The 22,512-nt window shown below is 37.1% G+C and overlaps 1 protein-coding gene across 10 annotated transcripts in view; it reads left to right on the forward strand.

Annotated features, from left to right (window-relative positions):
• UNC79 (unc-79 homolog, NALCN channel complex subunit) overlaps window positions 1-22,512 on the forward strand; it is a 288,494-nt gene that overhangs the window by 5,861 nt on the left and 260,121 nt on the right. The gene's annotated exons all lie outside the window — the stretch shown is intronic.

The raw sequence follows: 22,512 nt of genomic DNA on the forward strand, positions 1-22,512 counted from the left end.
ACTTCTATGTGGATAACACTCAAATTCAGTTTTCTAGTCTAAACGTGTTTCTTGGCCTCTGTCCGTATCAAGCATCCTACAGGCAACTCAAACCCATATGCATTGTCTTTGGTCCTAAACTTGTAATTCTTTTTTACAGTACTCATTTTGGCAAATGGCACTATGATCTACGCATTCACCTAAGTCAAAAGATTTGGAGTCTTCCTAAACTTCCCCCGTGTGTATGTGTGTGTGTGTGTAGTCAGTCCGACTGTTTGCAACCCTATGGACTGTAGTCCGCCAGGCTTCTCTGTCTATGGGATTTTCCAGGCAGGAATACTGGAGTGGGTTGCCATTTCCTTCTCCAAGGGATCATCCTGACCCAGGGATCGAACCCAATGTCTCTTGCATCTTCTGCATTGACAGGCGGATTCTTTACCACTAGCACCACGTAGATGGTGTTATGTTCAAATCTGTGTCTTCAGCATGTGGATCGTTGTCTAGGGCACAGGGTTGCACAAAAACTGTTTCTTGAGTAAGTAAAAATGGTTGAAGGTGAAGTAAGTGTCTTCTACAAAGAAGGATTACAGGGACTTCCCTGGTGGTCCAGTGTACTACCAATGCAGGGGGTCTGGGTTTGATCCCTGGTCAGGGAACTAGACTCCACATGTAGCAACTAAGAGTTCACGTACTGCAACTAAGGCACGGTGCAGCCAAATAAATAAATATTTTTTTTTGGAAGAAAGGATTGAATAATTACGTTTCTGGATATCATTCATTTGAAGATTTCATATTTTTGTTAATATGAGGTTCATATTATATACAATTTTCACATGCTTTTCAAATGGATTTATAAGTAATTAAAAATATAGTTATCAAAAGTACTTAAAACATATTTGCTCAATCAAATTTTATAGTATTTCATAACAACTGATACTTTTCCTGAATGTTCATTGTATTTTTAGTTCTTTCTCCTAGCTAAAGTTTTCTCTTAATATATTCAGCTTAATAATTACGATTCCTAATTGGTAGGCTGTCTTATCACACAGCAGCTTTTTTTTAAGATAAAGTGACAATACATCTGAAGTCAGGGGCTCCATGTTGTAACTTGGATCCTTTGATAACATATCTGTTCAAGTTTTATGTGTTGATTACTCAGTCAATAAAAAGGCTTTAAGTTGGGATTTTCATCTTACAGTATTATTATGTTGGAAATTCATGTGTATTTATTTTTCATATTCTGAAAAGATATTAATAGCTCAGCATAAATGAGCACATATGTTGGCTTAGAAATGAAATGTTTATTGCATCAAAAGCTACCTTAAGCAAAAATGTATGCTTATCAATAAGCTCATTCCCTTTAGTATGGAAAGCTCAACCGTTTCATTTAGAATTTTTAGCTTTTTTTTTCAATGTATACATTCCATTTCTGTCTGGTTTTTCTCTCCTTTCAGACGTTTCTCGAAAGGACAACACTTCTAAACAGCATATAGTTTATCATGTGAGTCTCATTTCCTGTTTGATGTGGGAGTAAAATTGGAGGGAAATCAGCCTTTTAGAGTGTATTTCTTCATTGGTCTCAGAAGCTTGATCTAACACAAGGACAAAATCTAAAGGATGTGTGTATATGTTTGTAGACATAGGTACTTATATATGTGTGTGTGTTTATATACCTACACATTTATATATATAACGCTATTTGCATTTTAAGAAGAAATGAGCTTGACAGAGAGGCCTGGCGTGCTGCGGTTCATGGGGTCTCAAAGAGTCGGACACAACTGAGTGACTGAACTGAGCTTGCCTCAGAAGTGACAACAGATAACTCCTAATCATATAACCAGTTTGTCTTGTCAGAGTTACATGTATTTCAACCTTATGATCTCTGGAAAGGAGAGTTTAGATGTCTATTGTTTGTGCCTATTGTGTATTAAGCACTTTGACATATATTAGTGTAATTCATTCTCACAATAGTTTTGAGAGTCAAATGTTATTGTATTAGTGCTCTGGCTTTATGTCTTAAATATTCCTCAGATCCCTCATTTCCTATTAATTCTTACTGTCGCCATCATAATTATGGAATTCATCATTTCTCTATTATTCCAGCCTTTTAATTTATCTCCCCTTGTCTCCTTTTGTCCTGATCAAATCTATCCTCACATAGTTCCCTTAGTAATCCATCTGAAATATAGAAGCTTCCATGTCATTCTCATCATTCTTTCCTTTAAAACCCTTCAGTAGCTTCCCGTCATGTTGTACCCATGTTAGAGCCCCACCTCATTGGGAGTTGGGTGAGCTCTTCCTAGATGTTAGACTGTATTCTATATATGTAGAATTTTTGTTGTTGTTCAGTTGTTAAGTCATGTCTGACTCTTTGCAACCCCATGGACTGTAGCACACTAGGTTCTTCTGTCCTTTTCTGTCTCCTGGAGTTTTCTCAAACTCATGTCCATTGAGTCAGTGATGTTATCTAGCCATCTCATCCTCTGCCACCCTCTTCTCCTTTTGCCTTCAATCTTTCCCAGCATCAGCGTCTTTTCCAATGAGTTGACTCTTTGCATCAGGTGGCCAAAGTATATGTAGAATAATTGCTCAGTAACATTGGGTGATAACATGACTTAATTTTGAGGCACTTTCTACATTACATTTAAAAATGCATTCCAGATGCTTTTTATTTCCTCTTTTAAACGTGGCATCTGAAAAAGACTCAATACCTTATACATACCTTCGCTAGTGCAGAGCTGTTGTTCAGTCACTCAGTCCTATTGGACTCTTTGCAACCCCATGGACTGCAGCACCCCAGGCTTCCCTATTCTTCACCATCTCCTGGATTTTGCTCAAACTTATGTCCATTACTACTGAAAAAAATCATAGCTTTGAATGTACGGACCTTTGTAGGCAAAGTAATGTCTCTGCTTTTTAATATGCTGTCTAGGTTTGTCATTGCTTTTCTTCCAAGCTATATTTCAAAATGTAAGGATCTCTTTTGCTTTATGTATTATAATGTTGAGCCTCTGGTCTGCTGAAACTGCCAGACCTTTTCCATAAGAATACCTGTTAAGCCTGTTTTCCTTCATTCTCCATCGTGCAGTAGGAAGATACAGAACTTGGCTTAACCCTGTATTAGTTTCCTAGGGCTGCTATAACAAATTACCACAAACTGGGTGGATTTAAATAAGGCTACTTTATTCTTTCACAGTTCTGGAGGCAGTTGCTAAATTGTGTCAAACACTTTGTGACCCCATGGACTGCAGTACTCCAGGCTTCCCTGTCCTTCACTGTCTTTTAGAGTTTGCTCAAACTCAAGTCCGTTGAGTCAGTGATGCCATCCATCCCACCATCTCATCTTCTGTCGTCCCCTTCTCCTCCTGCCTTCAATCTTTCCCAGAATCAGGGTCTTTTCCAATGAGTCAGCTCTTCACATCAGGTGGCCAAAGTATTGCAGCTTCAGCATCAGTCCTTCCAATGAATATTCAGAGTTAATCTCCTTGAGGATCAACTGGTTTGAACTCCTTGCTGTCCGAGGGACTCGCCAGAGTCTTCTGCAGTTCGAAAGCATCAATTTGTTGGCACTCAGCCTTCTTTATGGTCCAACTCTTACATCTTTACATGATTACTGGGCTGAAAGTCCAAAGTAAAGGTGCTGGCAAAGCCTTGTTTCCTCTGGTGGCCTTCCTTGCCTCTCTTCAACCTTCTGGTGATTGCTGGGGATCCTTGGTATTCCTTGGTTTGTGCTATATCACTCTAATCTCTGCCTCTGTCTTCACATGGCCCGTGTGATCTCTGTGTCTCTGTACCCAGTCTTCTCTTTTCTCTTATAAATGTTGCATTCATTGGATTTAGTTCAGTTTGGTTCAGTCGCTCAGTCGTGTTCAACTCTTTGCGACCCCATGTACTGCAGCACGCCAGACTTCCTTGTCCATCACCAACTCCCGGAACTTGCTCAAACTTATTCATCGAGTCAGTGATGCCATTCAACCATCCCATCCTCTGTTATCGCCTTTTCCTCCCACCTTCAATCTTTCCCAGCATCAGGGTCTTTTCAAATGAGTCAATTCTTTGCATCAGGTGGCCAAAGTATTGGAGTTTCATCTTCCACATCAGTCCTTCCAATGAATATTCAGCACTGATTTTCTTGAGGATGGACTGGTTGGATCTCCTTGCAGTCCAAGGGACTCTCAAGAGTCTTCTCCAATACCACAGTTCAAAAGCATCAATTCTTCCATGCTCAACTTTCTTTATGGTCCAACTCTCACATCCATACATGACTACTGAAAAAACCATAGCTTTGACTAGACAGACCTTTGTTGGCAAAGTAATGTCTCTGCTTTTTAATATGCTGTCTAGATTTGTCATAGCTTTTCTTCCAAGGAGCAGTTGTCTTTTAATTTTGTGGCTGCAGTCATCATCTGCAGTGATTTTGGAGCCCCCCCAAATTAAGTCTGTCACTGTTTCCACTGTTTCCCCATCTATTTGCCATGAAGTGGTGGGACTGGATGCCATGATCTTAGTTTTCTGAATGTTGAGTTTTAAGCCAACTTTTTCACTCTCCTCTTTTACTTTCATCAAGAGGCTCTTTAGTTCTTCTTTGCTTTCTGCCATAAGAGTGGTGTCATGTGCGTATCTGAGGCTATTGATATTTCTCCCAGAAATCTTGATTCCAGCTTGTGCTTCATCCAGCCCAGCGTTTCTCATGATGTTCTCTGCATATAAGTTAAATAAGGAGGGTGACAATATACAGCCTTGACATACTCCTTTCCCGATTTGGAACCAGTCTGTTGTTCCAGGTATGGTTCTAACTGTTGCTTCTTGACCTGCGTACAGATTTCTCAAGAGGCAGGTCAAGTGGTCTGGTATTCCCATCTCTTGAAGAATTTTCCACAGTTTGTTGTGATCCACACAGTCAAAGGCTTTATGTAGTCTATGAATCAGAAGTAAATGTTGTTCTGAAACTCTCTTGCTTTTTCTATGTTCCAGTGGATGTTGGCAATTTGATCTCTGATTCCTCTGACTTTTCTAAATCCAGCTTGAACATCTGAAAGTTCTCAGTTCATGTATGTACTGTTGATGCCTTGCTTGGAGAATTTTGAGCATTGCTTTGCTAGTGTGTGGGCTTCCCTTGTAGCTCAGATGGTAAAGAGTCTGCCCGCAGTGTGGGAGACCTGGGTTCGATCCCTGGGTGGTAAGATCCCCTGGAGAAGAAAATGGCTACCTACTCCAGTATTTTTGCCGGGAAAATCCATGGATTGAGAAGCCTGGCAGGCCACAGTCGATGGGATTGCAAAGAGTCTGACATGACTGAACGACTTCACTTGCTAGTGTGTGAGATGAGTCCAACTGTGTGGTAGTTTGAACATTCTTTGGCATTGCCTTTCTTTGGACTGGAATGAAAACTGACCTTTTCCAGTCCTTTGGCCAGTGCTGAGTTTTCCAAATTTGCTGGCATACTGAGCGCAGCACTTTAACAGCATCATCTTTTAGGATTTGAAATAGCTTAACTGGAATTTCATCACCTCCACTAGCTTTGTTTGTAGTGATGCTTCCTAAGGCCCACTTGACTTCGCATTCCAGGATGTCTGGCTGTAGGTGAGTGATCAAACAGTTGTGGTTATCTGGGTCATGAAGATCTTTTTCATATAGTTCTTCTGTGTATTCTTGCCACCTCTCTTTATATCTTCTGTTCTTTTAGGTCCATACCATTTCTGTCCTTTATCGAGCCCATCTTTGCATGAAATGTTCCCTTGGTATCTCTAATTTTCTTGAAGAGATATCTAGTCTTTCCCATTCTATTATTTCCCTTTATTTCTTTGCTTTGATCGCTGAGGAAGGCTTTCTTATCTCTCCCTGCTATTTTGAACTCTGCATTCAGGTGGGTATCTTTCCTTTTCTCCTTTGCCTTTAGCTCCTCTTCTTTTCTCAGCTATTTGTAAGGCCTCCTCAGACAATCATTTTGCTGCTTTGGATTTCTTTTTCTTTGGAATGGTCTTGATCACTGCCTCCTGTACAATGTCACAGTTTGGTTAGTTTTCTGTGATTGTGGTTTTTATTCTTTCTGCCCTCTCATGGATAAGATGATTGGATTTAGGGCCCAGCTTAAACCAGTTTGACCTCATTTTAATCTGTTTACATCTACAAAGACCTTATTTCCAAATAAGTTTACAGTTATGGGTATCAGGGTTTAAGACTTGAACATAGTATTTTGGGGGACACAGTTCAACCCACTACAGACTATTGAACTTCATCTTTTTAGTGTCATCTCATTGTTGTGCCTGATTTTATCATTCAACATAATAACCATTCCTTCAGTAGTTTTGCATCACTTACCAAAGTGACATGCATCCCTATATAAAATACCTCCCCCCCAATGTTGATCGGGAGAAAAGAAGTAAAAAAAGCATGTGATATACCATTAAATAGCTTGTTTTGAGTTACTTTTGCACCATTAATCAATACATCTTAAATAAGACAGTTTCATCAACTACAAATGCATTCTATTGTGGTACTACCCAATCATATTTTATCAAGTTGTCCATTTTCTCTCTTTCTCTCTCTCTCTTTTTTTTGGCAAGGCCTAGAGACATGAGGGATTTTAGTTCTGTCCAGGGATAGAACCAGTACCCCTTGCACTGGGCACTTGGAGTTTTAACCACTGACCACCAGGGAGGTCCCAGCTTGTCCATTGTCTAATTCAAAAAATATTTTTTGAGTGTCTGCACTGTGTCAGGCTCTGTACCAGGCTCTAGGGGAGCTTACAGTTTGAGTTCACTTTCAGTTCAGTTCAATAGCTCAGTCGTGTCCGACTCTTTGTGATCCATGGACTGCAGCATGCCAGGCTTCTCTGTCCATCACCAACTCCTGGAGCTTGCTCAAACTCATGTCCATTGAGTCGGTGATGCCATCCAGCCATCTCATCCTCTGTCACCCCTTCTCCTCCTGCCTTCAATCTTTCCCAGCATCAGGGTCTTTTCCAATGAGTCCATTCTTCACATCAGGTGGCCAAAGTATTGGAGTTTCAACTTCAACAATCAGTCCTTCCAGTGAATATTCAGGACTAATTTTTTTTTTTTTTTTTTAGGGTTGACTGGCTTGATCTCCTTGCAGTCCAAGGGACTCTCAAGAGTCTTCTCCAATACCATATTTCAAAAGCATTGATTCTTCGGTGCTCAGCTTTCTTTATAGTCCAACTCTCACATCCATACATAATTATTGGAAAAACCATAGCTTTGACTAGATGGACCTTTATAGGCAAAGTCATGTCTCTGCTTTTTAATATACTGCCTAGGTTGGTCATAGCTTTTCTTCCAAGGAGCAAACATCTTTTAATTTCATAGCTGCAGTCACCATCTGCAGTGATTTTGGAGCCCCCCAAAATAAAGTCTCTCACTTTCCATTGCTTCCCCATCTATTTGCCATGAAGTGATGGGACTGGATGCCATGATCTTAGTTTTCTGAATGTTGAGCTTTATGCCAACTTTTTCACTCTCCACTTTCACTTTCATCCAGAGGCTTTTTAGTTCCTCTTCACTTTCTGCCATAAGGATGGTGTCATCTGCATATCTGAAGTTATCGATATTTCTTCCGCCAATCTTGATTCCAGCCCAATCGTATGCTTCTTCCAGCCCAGCATTTCTCATGGTGTACTCTGCATAGAAGCTAAATAAGCAGGGTGACAATATACAGCCTTGACATGCTCCTTTCCTGATTAGGAGCCAGTCCATTGTTTCATGTCCAGTTCTAACTCTTGCTTCTTGACCTGCAGACAGATTTCTCAGGAGGCAGATAGGTGGTCTGTTATTTCCAGCTCTTGAAGTATTTTCCACAGTTTGTTGTGAACCACACAGTCAAAGGCTTTGGCGTAGTCAGTGAGATTGAAGTAGACGTTTTTTTGGAACTATCTTGTTTTTCTATGATCCAGCAGATGGTGGCAATTTGATCCCTGGTTCCTCTGCCTTTTCTAAATCCAGCTTCACGTACTGTTGAAGCCCGGCTTGGAGAGTTTTGAGCATTACTTTGCTAGCATGTGAGGTAAATACCATTGTGTGGTAGTTTGAGCATTCTTTGGCATTGCCTTTCTTTGGGATTGGAATGAAAACTGCCCTTTTCCAGTCCTTGGCCTCTGCTGACTTTTCCAAATTTGCTGGCATATTGATTGCAGCACTTTCACAGCATCATCTTTTGGATTTGAAATAGCTCAACTGGAATTCCGTCTCCTCCACTAGCTTTGTTCATAGTGTTGCTTCCTAAGGCCCCTTGACGTCACATTCCAGGATATCTGGCTCTAGTGAGTGATCACACCGTTGTGGTTATGTGAGTCATGAAGATCTTTTTTGTATAGTTGTTCTGTGTATTCTTGCCACCTCTTCTTAACATCTTCAGTTTCTGTTAGGTCCATACCATTTCTGTCCTTTATTGTGAGTTCACTTTGCTGAGATGTGTATATTCTACCTTTAGCTTTCCTTTGTTTTCTGTCCAGATTCCCCCAAAGAAATAAGACACTGAAGTGAAGTTGGCATGACTTATTCACAGAGAGCCAATCCTTGCCCTTTATTATCCTTGTTATGCTCCCTCTCTTTTTTAGACTGTAGGCTAAATTTTTTTTGAGAGTATTGTACTTGAATCTCTTTTCCCTGGTTCAATATTGTTTTTATTTTCCAAACTCTGGCTATTATTTTTTAGTATTTCAAACTAATTTTATAATCAAGTTTCATAGCTCCAGAAAAAAGCTTGATGGTATTTTTGAGTATCATTTTAAATTTATAAAATAACTTGAGGAAAACTGACATCTTCAGGATATTGAATTTTACCATCTAGGAACATGGTATGTCTTTCTATTTGTTTTCAAGTTTTTTTGGTGGCTTTCCTAAAGGTGCTTTTAGAAAGGGTGTTTTTTATAATTTCTTGTTAAGCTTATGCTTGGCATTTTTTGATATATTTTTTTCTATCATAATTGAGGTTTGTCTTCTATATTTTTGTATTTGTACATGAATGTTATTACTTTTTGTATGCCAATTTTATAACCCTACTTTACCAAATTATTTTATTTTTGTACTTGTTTTTCCATCTATTCTTTGGGTTTTCAAAATATAAATAATTATATAATCTAGAAATAGAAAATAATTTTACTCTTTTCTATCCAATTTTTTTCTCTAATTACTTTCTCTTTTATAATTGCATTGGCAAATATTTCCAACACTACTTTAAATATAGCATAGAGACTGAGTATTGTGTCATTCTGAATCTTAGTAGGAAAGCCACTAATTTCCCTATTAAGATTTTTGGGGGTGTCGAGGTAACATATTAAGGTATTAAGGAAGTGTCCATGAATTTTTATTTTATTGAGTTAAAAAACTTGAGTTGTGTTGAATTTTGTCAAGTTCATTTTCTTTATCTATGGAGACCATATGACTTCTATTCATTAATATGCTGGATTGGAGTTTATCATGTTTTATTTAATAATTTTTGCATTGATATTTGTAAGTTAGATTGGTCCATTGTTTTTTGGAGGGATAGGGTGGGGAGTGATTCTAGTCAGTTTCTGGGAACAGTGTTATACTCACTACATAAAATGGGTTTGGAAGATTTCCTTTTTTTCTCCTATGCTCTGGAATAATTAAAGTAACACTGGAAGTTTTCTGATCTTTCAGAGTTTATTAGGGTTCCCATGTGAAATCATCTGGCCTAGTGTTTTTTTTTTTTTTTTAATAGTGAAACTTTTTAACTTCTTTTATTTTCTTTATGATCTTTGTTCTATTTAGACTTTCTGTTTCTACTGGGGTCAATTTTGGTAAGTTTTATTTCTCTAAAATTTTTCCATTTCATCTAAGTTTTCAAATTTGTTTGCATAGAACTAAGAAAAATAATCATTTAGAAAATTTTTAATTTCCCCTGTTCTGATGTTTTATTTTCTTATTGTTATTTCTGATGTTGTGTACTTAATGTTGTGCATTTTGTTTTTTTCCCTCCCAAATCCCCACCACCTTTTTCCCCTATATATTTAGTTAGTGGTTTGTCTATTTTGTTAATTTTTTTTTATAAGGAACAAGTTTTGGAATTATTTATTATTTCTGCCGCTTTTTTAGAGTTTACTTTCTCCTTTTATTAAATCTATTTTCCACAAACATCTTTTTTTTTTTTTCTGGCTTTTTGTGTTGGGTGTTTAATTTTTTTCATATGGGCATTTCATGCCATATGTTTTCTTTGACATTTCATTTAGGTGTAGCCTACAGATTCTGATAATATCAGGTTTTTATTATTACTTTCACAAAGTTCTGCAGTTTAATTTTGTATTTTTGCCTTTGACTCAAGTGTTGTTTAGAAGTGTGCTTGTAAATTTCCAGGTGGAAGGGCATATTTGTTTTTTATTTCATATGTATGTTTCTTTTTAAAATTGAAGTTATAATTAAAATGTAATATTAGTTTAAGTTGTGCAACATAATTCAGTATTTGTGTATAGAAACTTCCCTGGCAGTCCAGTGGTTAGGACCCTATGCTTCCAGTGCAGGGGGTGCAAGTATGATACCTGGCCAAGGAATTAAGATTCTGCATGCTGTGCAGTGTGGCAAAAAAAAAAAAAAAAAGAAAATATTTGTGTATATTGCAAATGATTACTGTAGTAAGTCTAGTTAACATCTTTTTATTTTGGTATTGATTTCTTCTTTTATTGCATTATAGTGTGAGGATGGTGTTTGCATTATTTCTATTCTTTGAAAATTATTGAGCTTTTCTCTGTGGCATAAGATTATCAGTTTTTGTGAATGTTCCACGTGTACTTGAAAATAAATTGTAATTGCTATTATTGGGGTTCAAAATTTGATATAGATCTTAAAGATCTATATTAAACCTGACCTATGTTGTCCTTATTAATTTTTAGTCAGCTCAATCTTGGATTTTGAGATGTATGTTAAATCTCCTAATGTTAGTGTGTTTCTGCCTATTTCTCTTTGAATTTCCTGTAGGTTTCAGCTTAATGAAAGTTACTACTGTGTTATTGGGTGCATAAATATTAATAACTGTAATATCCTCATTGTGAATTGTAGCCTTAAGCATTATGCAGTGGCCTTTTTAATACATTGTAATGGTTTTTGGTCTCACTTCCACCTTGTCAGGTATCAAGATTAAGACCCCTGTTTTCTTTTTATTTGTGTTTGCCTGATACATCTTTCTCCATCCTTTTATTTTTAACTCTTTTGAATCTCTTTGTTTTAGGTGTATCTCTTGTATTCTGCATAGTGTTGGATTTTGATTCATTAGCCTTTTCTTTCAATAGGGGAGTTAAGCCCATTTCCATCTACTGGTATGATTAATGTTTGACATCAGTTCTATCATATTGGTTTGGTTTTTTTTGTCTTTTGTATCTATGGTTTTTCATTATGCAGTCAGTTTTATCTGTTTGTTTGTTTGTCCTATTGGTTAACTATATATTTAATACTAATACCTTTATATAATACCATTAATATACTTTTTTTGGGCTTACTGGTTCCCTGCATTGAACAATATTGAAATTATCTTGTAACCTCTTCTCCTTTACTCCTTCTATTCCAGTATCTGATCTAAAGCAATATCCTATTATTTCCAGTTAATGTCTAATGGACAGTCATATCTACATGCACTCCTTATTCTCTTTTCCACAATTTTTGATAATTTATACTTGTCTACCAGCTTCCCTGGTGACTCAGATGGTATCTGCCTGCAACGCTGAGACCTGGGTTCGATCCCTGTGTTGTGAAGATCTGCTGGAGAAGGGAATGGGAATCCACTCCAATATTCTTGCTTGGAAAATTCCATGGACAGGGGAGCCTAGCAGGCTATATCCATGGGGTTGCAAAGAGTTGGACATGACTGAGCGACTAATACACACACACACACATACTTGTCTATTATATTCTCTCTTTTGTGACCATGGGTTAACTACGTTCTATATGAATATTTATATTTAGTGCTCACCAATCATTCTTACGTTATTGTCTCTCAGTCTTTGGTTGTCTGAATGTTTTTTTTTTTTTTTTCTACTATTAATAAATTCTTTAGTAAGGGTTCACAGGATCAATGTACTTTGAGTTTCAGTAAGTTTATAATTGTTTGCTGCTTTGTACTTGGAGGCCAGTTTGGGTAGATGTAAAATCCTTGATTCATATTTCTCTTCCTTTAGTGTCTTAAATTTGTCACATCATGTTCTTTGTCCATCTAACTCAATGAAACTGTGAGCTGTGCCATGTAGGGCCACTGAAGATGGATGGGTCATGGTAGAGAGTTCTGACAAAATGTGGTCCACTGGAGAAAGGAATAGCAAACCACTTCAGTGTTCTTGCCTTGAGAACTCCAGGAACACTATGAAAAGGCAAAAAGATAGAACACTGAAAGATGAACTCCTCAGGTCAGTAGTTGCCCCATATGCTACTGGAGATCAGTGGAGAAGTAACCCCAGAAAGAATGAAGAGATGGAGCCAAGGCAAAAACAACACCCAGTTGTGGATGTGACAGGTGATGGAAGTAAAGTCCAATGCTGTAAAGAACAATATTGCATAGGAACCTGGAATGTTAGGTCCATCAATCAAGGCAAATTGGAAATGGTCAAACAGGAGATGCCAAGAGTGTACATCGACATTTTAGGAATCAGCAAACTAAAAAGGACTGGGATGGATGAATTTAATTCAGATGACAACTATATCTACTACTGTGGGCAAGAATCCCTTAGAAGAAATGGAGTAGCCATCATAATCAATGAAAGAGTCTGAAATGCAGTACTTGGATACACTCTCAAAATGACAGAATGATCTCTGTTTGTTTCCAAGGCAAACCATTCAATATCATAATAATCCAAGTCTATGTGCTCACCATAATGCTGAAGAAGCTGAAGTTGTATGGTTCTATGAAGACCTACAAGACCTTCTAGAACTAACACACAAAAAAGATGTCCTCTTCATTATAGGGGACTGCAATGCAGAAGTAGGAAGTCAAGAGCTACCTGGAGTAACAGGCAAATGTGGCCTTAGAGTACAAAATGAAGCAGGTCAAAGGCTAACAGAGTTTTGCCAAAGAACACATTGGTCATAGCAAACACCCTTTTCCAGCAACACAAGAGAAGACTGTACACATGGACATCACCAGTTGGTCAATACTGAAATCAGATTGATTAGAATTATTGCAGCCAAAGATGGAGAAGCTCTATACAGTCAGCAAAAACAAGACCGGGAGCTGACTATGGCTGAGATCATCAACTCCTTATTGCCAAATTCAGACTTAAACTGAAGAAGTAGGTCTAGAAGAAAACCAATAGACCATTCAGGCATGACCTAGATCAAATCCCTTACGATTATGCAGTGGATGTGACAAATAGATTCAAGGGATTAGATCTGATAGACAGAATGCCTGAAGAACTATGGACGGAGGTTCATGACATTGTACAGGAGGCAGTGATCAAGACCATCCCCAAGAAAAAGAAATGCAAAAAGGTAAAATGGTTGTCCAAGGAGGCCTTACAAAAAAGACTCAAAAGGCAAAGGAGAAAAGGAAAGATATACCCATTTGGATGCAGAGTTCCAAAGGATAGCAAGGAGAGATAAGAAAGCCTTCTTCAGTGATCAATGTAAAGAAATAGAGGAAAACAATAGAATGGGAAAGACTAGAGATCTCTTCAAGAAAATTAGAGATACAAAAGGAAGATTTCATGCAAAGATGGGCACAATAAAGGACAGAAACATTATGGACCTTACAGAACAGAAGATATTAAGAAGAGGTGGCAAGAATACACAGAAGAACTATACAAAAAAAGAACTTCATGACCCTGATAACCACGATGGTGTGATCACTCACCTAGAGCCAGACATCCTGGAACGTGACGTCAAGTGGGCCTTAAGAAGCAACACTACGAACAAAGCTAGTAGAAGTGATGGAATTCCAGTTGAGGTATTTCAAATCCTAAAAGATGATGCTGCAAAAGTGCTGCACTCAATATGTCAGCAAATTTGGAAAACTCAGCAGTGGTCATAGGACTGAAAAAGGGCAGTTTTCATTCTAATCCCAAAGAAAGGCAATGTCAAAGAATGTTCAAACTATCGCACAATTTCAATCAGCTCACACGCTAGCAAAGTAATGCTCAAAATTCTCCAAGTGAGGCTTCAACAGTACATGAACCGTGAACTTCCAGATGTTCAAGCTGGTTTTAGAAAAGTCAGAGGAACCAGAGATCGAATTGCCAACATCTGTTGGATCATCAAAAAAGCAAGAGAGTTCCAGAAAAGCATCTACTTCTGCTTTATTGACTATGCCAAAGCCTTTGACTGTGTGGATCACAACAAACTGTGGAAAATTCTTCAGGAGATGGGAATACCAGACCACCTGACCTGCTTCTTGAGAAATTTGTGTGCAGGTCAGGAAGCAACAGTTCGAACTGGACATGGAACAATGGACTGGTTCCAAATTGAGAAAGGAGTACATCAAAGCTGTATACTGTCACCCGTGCTTATTTAACTTATATACAGAGTACATCATGAGAAATGCTGGGCTGGAGGAAGCACAAGCTGGAATCAAGATCACTGGGAGAAATATCAATAACTTCAGATATGCAGATGTCACCACCCTTATGGCAGAAAGCAAAAAAGAACTAAAGAGCCTGTTGACGAAGGTGAAAGAGGAGAGTGAAAAAGTTGGCTTAAAGCTCAACATTCAGAAAACTAAGATCATGGCATCCAGTCCCATCACTTCGTGGCAAATAGATGGGGAAACAGTGGAAACAGTTACAGACTTAATTTTTTTGGGCTCCAAAATCACTGCAGATGGTGACTGCAACCATGAAATTAAAAGGTAAGATAAGTTGGAAGATAAGTTATGACCAACCTAGACAGCATATTAAAAAGCAGAGACATCATTTTGCCAACAAATGTCTGTCTAGCTAAAGCTATGGTTTTTCCAGTAGTCATGTATGGTTGAGAGTTGGACTATAAAGAAAGCTGAGCACCAAAGAATTGATGCTTTTGAACCGTGGTGTTGGAGAAGACTGTTGAGAGTCCCTTGGACTGCATGGAGATCTAACCAGTCCATCCTAAAGGAAATCAGTCCTGAATATTCATTGGAAGGAGTGATGCCGAAGCCAAAACTGCAGTACTTTGGCCACCTGATGGAAAGAACTGACTCATTGGAAAAGACCTTGATACTGGGAAAGATTGAAAACAGGAGGAGAAGGGGACAACAAAGGATGAGATAGTTGGATGGCATCATTGACTCACTGGACTTGAGTTTGAGTACATTCCAGGAGTTGGTGATGGACAGGGAAGTCTGCTTTGCTGCAGTCCATGTGGTCACAAAGAGTGGGACACGACTAGCGACTGAACTAATGTTCTTTGGGTATTAGGAACTGGTTGAAAAGTCAGGGGACAATCTTGTTTTCTTTCTCTTATTGGTGTCTTAGCTTTTTTGCATGGTTGTCCAAATGATGTTTTATTTTCTTTTTAAAGTAATTTAAACTGTAATATGATTCAGTGTTGGTCATGCTGAAATGATTGTGCTGAAACATGATATATAAATTTGAGGTTTTTTTTCTTAATTTTAGGAAAGTGTTCTAAAATTATAGAGTATAATTTAATATTTACTTTGGCTTATCATTTGGCATTCTTTGTGATTCCTGTCATATGTATGCTGAGTCTTCTTTGCTTATCTTCTGTATGGATCACTTTCTATTGGAAGTTTTAGAAATGTCTCTCTGCATTTTTTTTTTGTGGTTTTAGAGAGTCATCCATGCAGTATATCTTTATTAGTCTTTATATGAACTAACCTATTCATGGTGATTCCACATGCATATATATTTATTTAGCTCTTAAATTGAAATGTCAAATATAAATAAAATTGACAGTATTTAGTTGAATATTATTACCTTACTTTTTATAAATCCAAGCTTAGTCACTATAAGTAAGTACAAGTGGCTACATCATTCCATCTTCTAATGTAGCATGCCCAAGTATCTCCATATTCTAGTATGTGTTATTTTATCCTCTTTTTTTTATTATGGAAATAGTTACATATAATAAAATTCTGTTTTCAGGAAAAAAAACTGTTTTCAAAGCACAGTGCTATGACTTTTATTAAGCAGATAGAATTGTGTAAGCATCACCTTGAACAGTATATTGAGTAGTTCTCTTACCTGAAGAATACTCCTTGTGCCCCTTTGCTCTTGATCTCCTTCTACTCCTAACTCCAGGCAGCCATTGATCTGCTTTCCATCACTATAGTTCGCCTTTTCTAGAAGTTCATATCAATGGAATCATTCAGTACATAGTCGTTCAATTTGACTAATTTTATTTAGCATAATTGGAGAAGGCAATGGCACCCCACTCCAGTACTCTTGCCTGGAAAATCCCATGGATGGAGGAGCCTCGTAGGCTGCAGTCCATGGGGTCGCTAAGAGTCAGGCAGGACTGAGTGACTTCATTTTCACTTTTTGCTTTCATGCATTGGAGAAGGAAATGGCAACCCACTCCAGTGTTCTTGCCTGGAGAATCCCAGGGACGGGGGAGCCTAGTAGGCTTCCGTCTATGGGGTCGCACAGAGTCGGACACGACTGAAGCGACTTAGCAGCAGCAGCAGCATTTAGCATAATATTTTTGAGATTCACTAATGCTGTTGTGTGTATTTATATATATTTGCTCTATAGTGTTCCATGATATGTATATATTATTTGGGTTGTTTTCAGTTTTTGACCATTATGAAAAATGCTGCTAAAATTTCTGCAGACACGTTTTCAAGGGGACATATGTTTTTATTTGTCTAGGGTGAATAGCCAGCAATGGAATTGCTTGACCATTGTATTTAGTGTTATAAGGTATCGCCATATTGTTTTGCAAGGTGGTTGTAACATCTTGCATTTCCACCAGCAATGTAGGAGATAGTTCCAGCTGCCACATATTCCATTCTCACCGACACTTGGTATTGAAAGTGTTTTTTACTTTAGTCATTCTAGCATGTGTGCAGTTGTATTTCACTGTAGTTTTAATTAGCATTTCTCCAAGGACTAGCAATGTTAAACATATTTTCATGTGCTTATTGGCATTTGTATATCTTTTGGGAAATGTTTGTTCCAATGTTTTGTCCATTTTTTTATTAGCTTTTATTGGTTGTATTATTGAGTTATGAGTTCTTCACGTATTCTGAATAGCAGGTTTTTGTTGTGAAAAATTTTGCTTCTGCTCTGTGTATTACCTTTGTGTTTTCTTAATAATCACTTTTGAGAAGTGACACTTTTAAACTATGAAGTCCATTTTATTATTTTTTTCTTTTATTATTTGTGTTTTGATCTCCTATTTAAACAATGTTTGCCTAACTCAACAACGTAAAGATTTACTTCTAGAAACGTCACAGTTTTATCTCTAACATTTGGGTCAGTGAACATTTAAAAAACAATTTTATTTGGCTGTGCCAGGTCTTAGTTGTGACATGTGGGATCTGTAGTTTTGGCAAATAAACTCTTAGTTGCAACATGCAGGAGCTAGTCCCTGAACAGGGCTCGAATCCAGGCCCCCTGCATTGGGAGTGAGGAGTCTTAGCCTCTGGATCACCAGGGAAGACCCTCAAAGAACTTTTTTGTGTCACTTTTTATGTATGGTATGAGGAATTCTCCAAGCCAGGCTTCAGCAATACATGAACCATGAACTTCCAGATGTTCAAGATGTTTTAGAAAAGGCAGAGGAACCAGAGATCAAATTGCCAACATCCACTGGATCATCAAAAAAGCAAGAGAGTACCAGAAAAACATCTATTTTGACTATGCCAAAGCCTTTGACTGTGTGGATCACAATAAACTGTGAAAAATTCTGAAGGAGATGGGAATACCAGACCACCTGACCTGCCTCTTGAGAAATCTGTATGCAGGTCAGGAAGCAACAGTTAGAACTGGACATGGAACAACAGACTGGTTCCAAATAGGAAAAGGAGTACGTCAAGGCTGTATATTGTCACCCTGCTTATTTAACTTATATGCAGTGAACATCATGAGAAACGCTGGGCTGGATGAAGCACAAGCTGGCATCAAGATTTCCGGGAGAAATATCAATAACCTCAGATATGCAGATGACACCACTCTTATGGCAGAAAGTGAAGAGGAAGTAAAGAGCCTCTTGATGAAAGTGAAAGAGGAGAGTGAAAAAGTTGGCTTAAAGCTCAACATTCAGAAAACTAAGATCATGGCATCTGGTCCCATCACTTCATGGCAAATAGATGGGGAAACAATGGAAACAGTGTCAGACTTTATTTTTTGGGGCTCCAAAATCACTGCAGATGGTGATTGCAGCCATGAAATTAAAAGACGCTTACTCCTTGGAAGGAAAGTTATGACCAACCTAGACAGCATATTAAAAAGCAGAGACATTACTTTGTCAACAAAGGTCCATCTAGCTAAGGCTATGGTTTTTCCAGTAGTCATGTATGATGTGAGAGCTGGATTATAAAGAAAGCTGAGCACTGAACAATTGATGCTTTTGAAATGTGTTGGAGAAGACTCTAGAGAATCCCTTGGACTTCAAGGAGATCCAACCAGTTCATCCTAAAGGAAATCAGTCCTGAATATTCATTGGAAGGACTGATGCTGAAACTGAAACTCCAATCCTTGGGCCACCTGATGGGAAGAACTGACTCACTGGAAAAGACCCTGATGCTGAGAAAGATTGAAGGTGGGAGGAGAAGGGGACAACAGTGGATGAGATGGTTGGATGGCATCACTGACTCAATGGACATGGGTTTGGGTAGACTTGGCAGTTGGTGATGGACAGGGAGGCCTGGTGTCCTGCGGTTCATGGGGTCACAAAGAGTTGGACATGACTGAGTGACTGAATTGAACTGAAGGCTTGAAGTTCATTATTTCCATATATAATATCCAGTTGTTTCTGCATGTTTCTTACAAAAACTATCTTGTCTCCATTGAATTACTTTGATACCTTTGTTGAAGATCAATTGACCGTATATATGTCTAGCTATCTCTGGACTCTATTCTGTTTATCCATCTATATGTCTATCTTTATGCCAGTGACATACTGTTTTTATTTTGTAACTTTATAGTAAGTCTTGAAATCAAGTAGTGTAAGTCTTCCAACTTTGTTCTTATTTTTAAAAATCATTTTAGCTATTTTAGGTTCTTTTTTAAATATAAATTTTAATATTAACTTGTCACTTTATTCAAAATAAGCTTATTTGGATTTTGGTCTATAGATTACTTTGAGGAGGATTACTATCTTAACAACATAGAGTCTTCGCTGTTCCTTGCAATGATATATGTGTATACTTATTTAGATATTGTTTACTTCCCCTTTGTAATAGCTTGTAGTTGTCACAGCATTCATTAAACTTATTCCTAAACTTATTTCCTCATTCATTTTTGTGAATGAAGTTGTTTTTCAAATTTCCTTTTCTTATTATTTTGTGTTAGTATAGAGAAATCGGCTTCCCTGGTGGCTCAGTTGGTAAAGAAAGAATATGCCTGCAATGCAGGAGACACTGGTTTGATCCCTGGGTTGGGAAGATCCCCTGGAGTAGGAAATGGTTACCCACTCCAGTATTCTTGCCTGGCAAATCCCACGGACAGAGAAGCCTCATGGGCTATGGTCCGTAGGATCACAAAGAGTCGAACGTGACTTAGCGACACTCTCAGTATAGAGAAATACAATAGATTTTTGTATGTTGACTCCATATTCTGCATTCTTGCAATGTTCACTTATTAGTTTAGTCTAATTCGTAGGGATTATTTAAAGTTTTCAGCACACCATCATGTCATGTTCTTGGTCTTATGTAGAAAGCCTGAGCTTTCAAAATATTAAACCAACCCTGCATCCTTTGAAATAAACTACATTTGAAATAAACTGCATGTATATCCTTTTAATATTTTGTTGGATTCTATTTGCTTTTTTTTTTTTGCCTGTGGTGCACAGCTTTGGGATCTCAGTTCGCTGATCAAAGATTAAACCCAGGCCATGACTATGAAAGCGAAAAATCCTAACTGCTAGATCACCAGGAAACTACTTATTTGCTAATATTTTGTTAAGGATTTTTGTGCCTACGCTCACGAGAGATGTTGGTCTGCAGTTTTATTTTCTTGTAATATCTTTGTCTGGTTTTTGGATCAGGGTAAAATTGACCTCATAAAATGAGTTAGGAAGTATTCCGTTTTTCTACATTTTCTGAGTTTGTATAGAGTTGATATTTATTTTTCCTTAAATTTTTGATAAAATTGACCTTTGAAGATTTCTTTTTCTTTTTTAAAAAAAGTTAAAAATTTTAAATTGTATTTATCTAATTGATATAGAACTCTTTGAGGTTTTTTTTGTTATTGTTATTGCTTTAATTTATTCTTAGTCATTTTTGTTATTTGTGTCTTTTGAGAATTTGTCCATTTTGACCACTTGCCAAATTTGTTCAGTTGTCCATTTACTATCATAAATTTGTTTGTAATAATCCCCTATTATCCTTTTTTGTATCTGTATAATCTGTTTCTGTGTCTCTCTTTTATTTCTGATATTGATATTTTTTGTCCCTCTATTTTTTCCCTGATCTGTCTGATAAGAGGTTTATCAGTTTTATTGATCTTCTCAATGACCTAACATTTGATTTTGATTATTTTCTGTTTCTATTTTATTGATTTCTGCCACTATCTGTACTGTTTCCTTCCTTTGGTTTGCTTTAGATTTATTTGCTCTTCTTTTTCTATCTTATTAGAGTGAAAGTTTATTGATTTGAGACCTTTCTTGTTTTTGAATATTGGCACAAGGCCATAAATTTCCATGTAAGCCCTATTATAGCTGCACTCCATAAATTTTGATAGGTTCAATTTTTGTTATAGTTCAGTTCAAAATATTCTCTAATTTATCTTGTAAGTTTTTTCACTGACCCAAAGTTTCTTTAGAAGTGTGTTATTTCTGAATATTTGGAAATATTTGGACCATTGTATTTATTGTTTTTGATTTCTAACTTAATTCAACTTTTGTCAGAGAACATTATCTGTATGCTTCAATATTTTGACATTGAGATTTGTTTTGTGGCCCAGAATATGGCCTTGACTGATAAACTTTCCATGAGCACTTGAAAGAATGTATATTCTGCAGTTGTTTGATGATGTGTTCAAATCTTCCACATCCTTGCTATTTTTTGTCTCTTTTTCTGTCAGTTGCTGATAAAAGCATGCTGCAGTTTCTAACTGACTATGATTATGGAACTCTCTATTTTTCCCTATAAAACTGTCATATTTTGCTTCTTGTGTTTTGAGGTTCTGATACTTGGGTCCTACTCAATTATGATTGTTATGTTTCACTGTTGAATCATCCATTTTAACATGATGAAGTGTTTTTTTCTATCCTTGTTAATATAGGATAGATTTGTTTTGGAATCTATTTTATCTAATATTAATGCTATTCCAGCCTGCTTTTGTTTACTGTTTGTGTGGCATATATTTTCTATCCATTTCCTTTTAATCTTTTATAATTTCCTATTGACTTCCTAGAAACTATAATGTACATCTTTAATATCCACGGTTAACTTATAGTTAATAACATACTACTTTATTTAAAATACAGAAATCTTGCAACCTTGTACTCTCATATCTTGATTTTATAAAGATGTTGTATGTTACATACAACACAGGACATTGTTATGACTTTTTAAGTTGTATGATTAATAAGGAAATTAAGAGCAAAAAGAAAATATAGTTTTTTATATTTACCAATAGAGTTGCCATTTCTGATGCTCTTCATTCTTTCCTGAGGATCCAAGTTTCTATCTGGTATCTTTTATCTTCAGCCCCAAAACTGCAATTGCAGAGCTGCTTATGGCCAAATTTCTTAGATTTCTTTGGTCTGAAAGTGTCTTTATTTTGCTTTTATTTTTGAGTAATATTTTTTCTGAATATAGAATTCTGATTTGACAGCTTTTCTTTTTCTTTCAGTACCTTAAATTTATTAGTCGATCTGGCCTTCATGGTTTCAGGGGGGAATTCAGCCATGGGTTGTATTATGCCCATAATATGTATATAATATATTGTTTTTCTTGCTGCTTTCAAGATATACTGTTTATCTTTGATTCCAATAGTTTGATTGTCATATGGGCTTCTACTGGCATAGGCTACTAGATTTTATTTTCCTTGATGTTTGCTTATCTCTCTGTGTTTGAAAATTTCTGTCTTTTATCAAATTTGGATATCTTTGGCCATTATTTCTTTAAATATTTTTTCTGCTCCATTCTTTCCATTCTCTTTTTCTGATATTCCAATTGTTGTTTAGTCACTAAACAAGAAGATGTTTGCTTCTTGGCAGGAAAGCTATAACAAATCTAGACAGTGTGTTGAAAAGCAGAGACATTACTCTGTTGACAAAGGTCCATATAGTCAAAGCTATAGTCTTCCCAGTGGTCACGTACTGTTGTGAGAGCTGTACCATAAAAAAGGTGGAGTGCCAAAGAATTGATGCCTTCAAACTGTGGTACTGAAGACATCCTGAGAGACCCTTGGATAGCAAGGAGATCAAACCAGTCAATCCTAAAGGAAATCAGTCCGGAATATTCATTGGAAGG

This window comes from Bos indicus, chromosome 21, assembly GCF_029378745.1.
Source record: "Bos indicus isolate NIAB-ARS_2022 breed Sahiwal x Tharparkar chromosome 21, NIAB-ARS_B.indTharparkar_mat_pri_1.0, whole genome shotgun sequence".
Classification (NCBI taxonomy): domain Eukaryota; kingdom Metazoa; phylum Chordata; class Mammalia; order Artiodactyla; family Bovidae; genus Bos; species Bos indicus.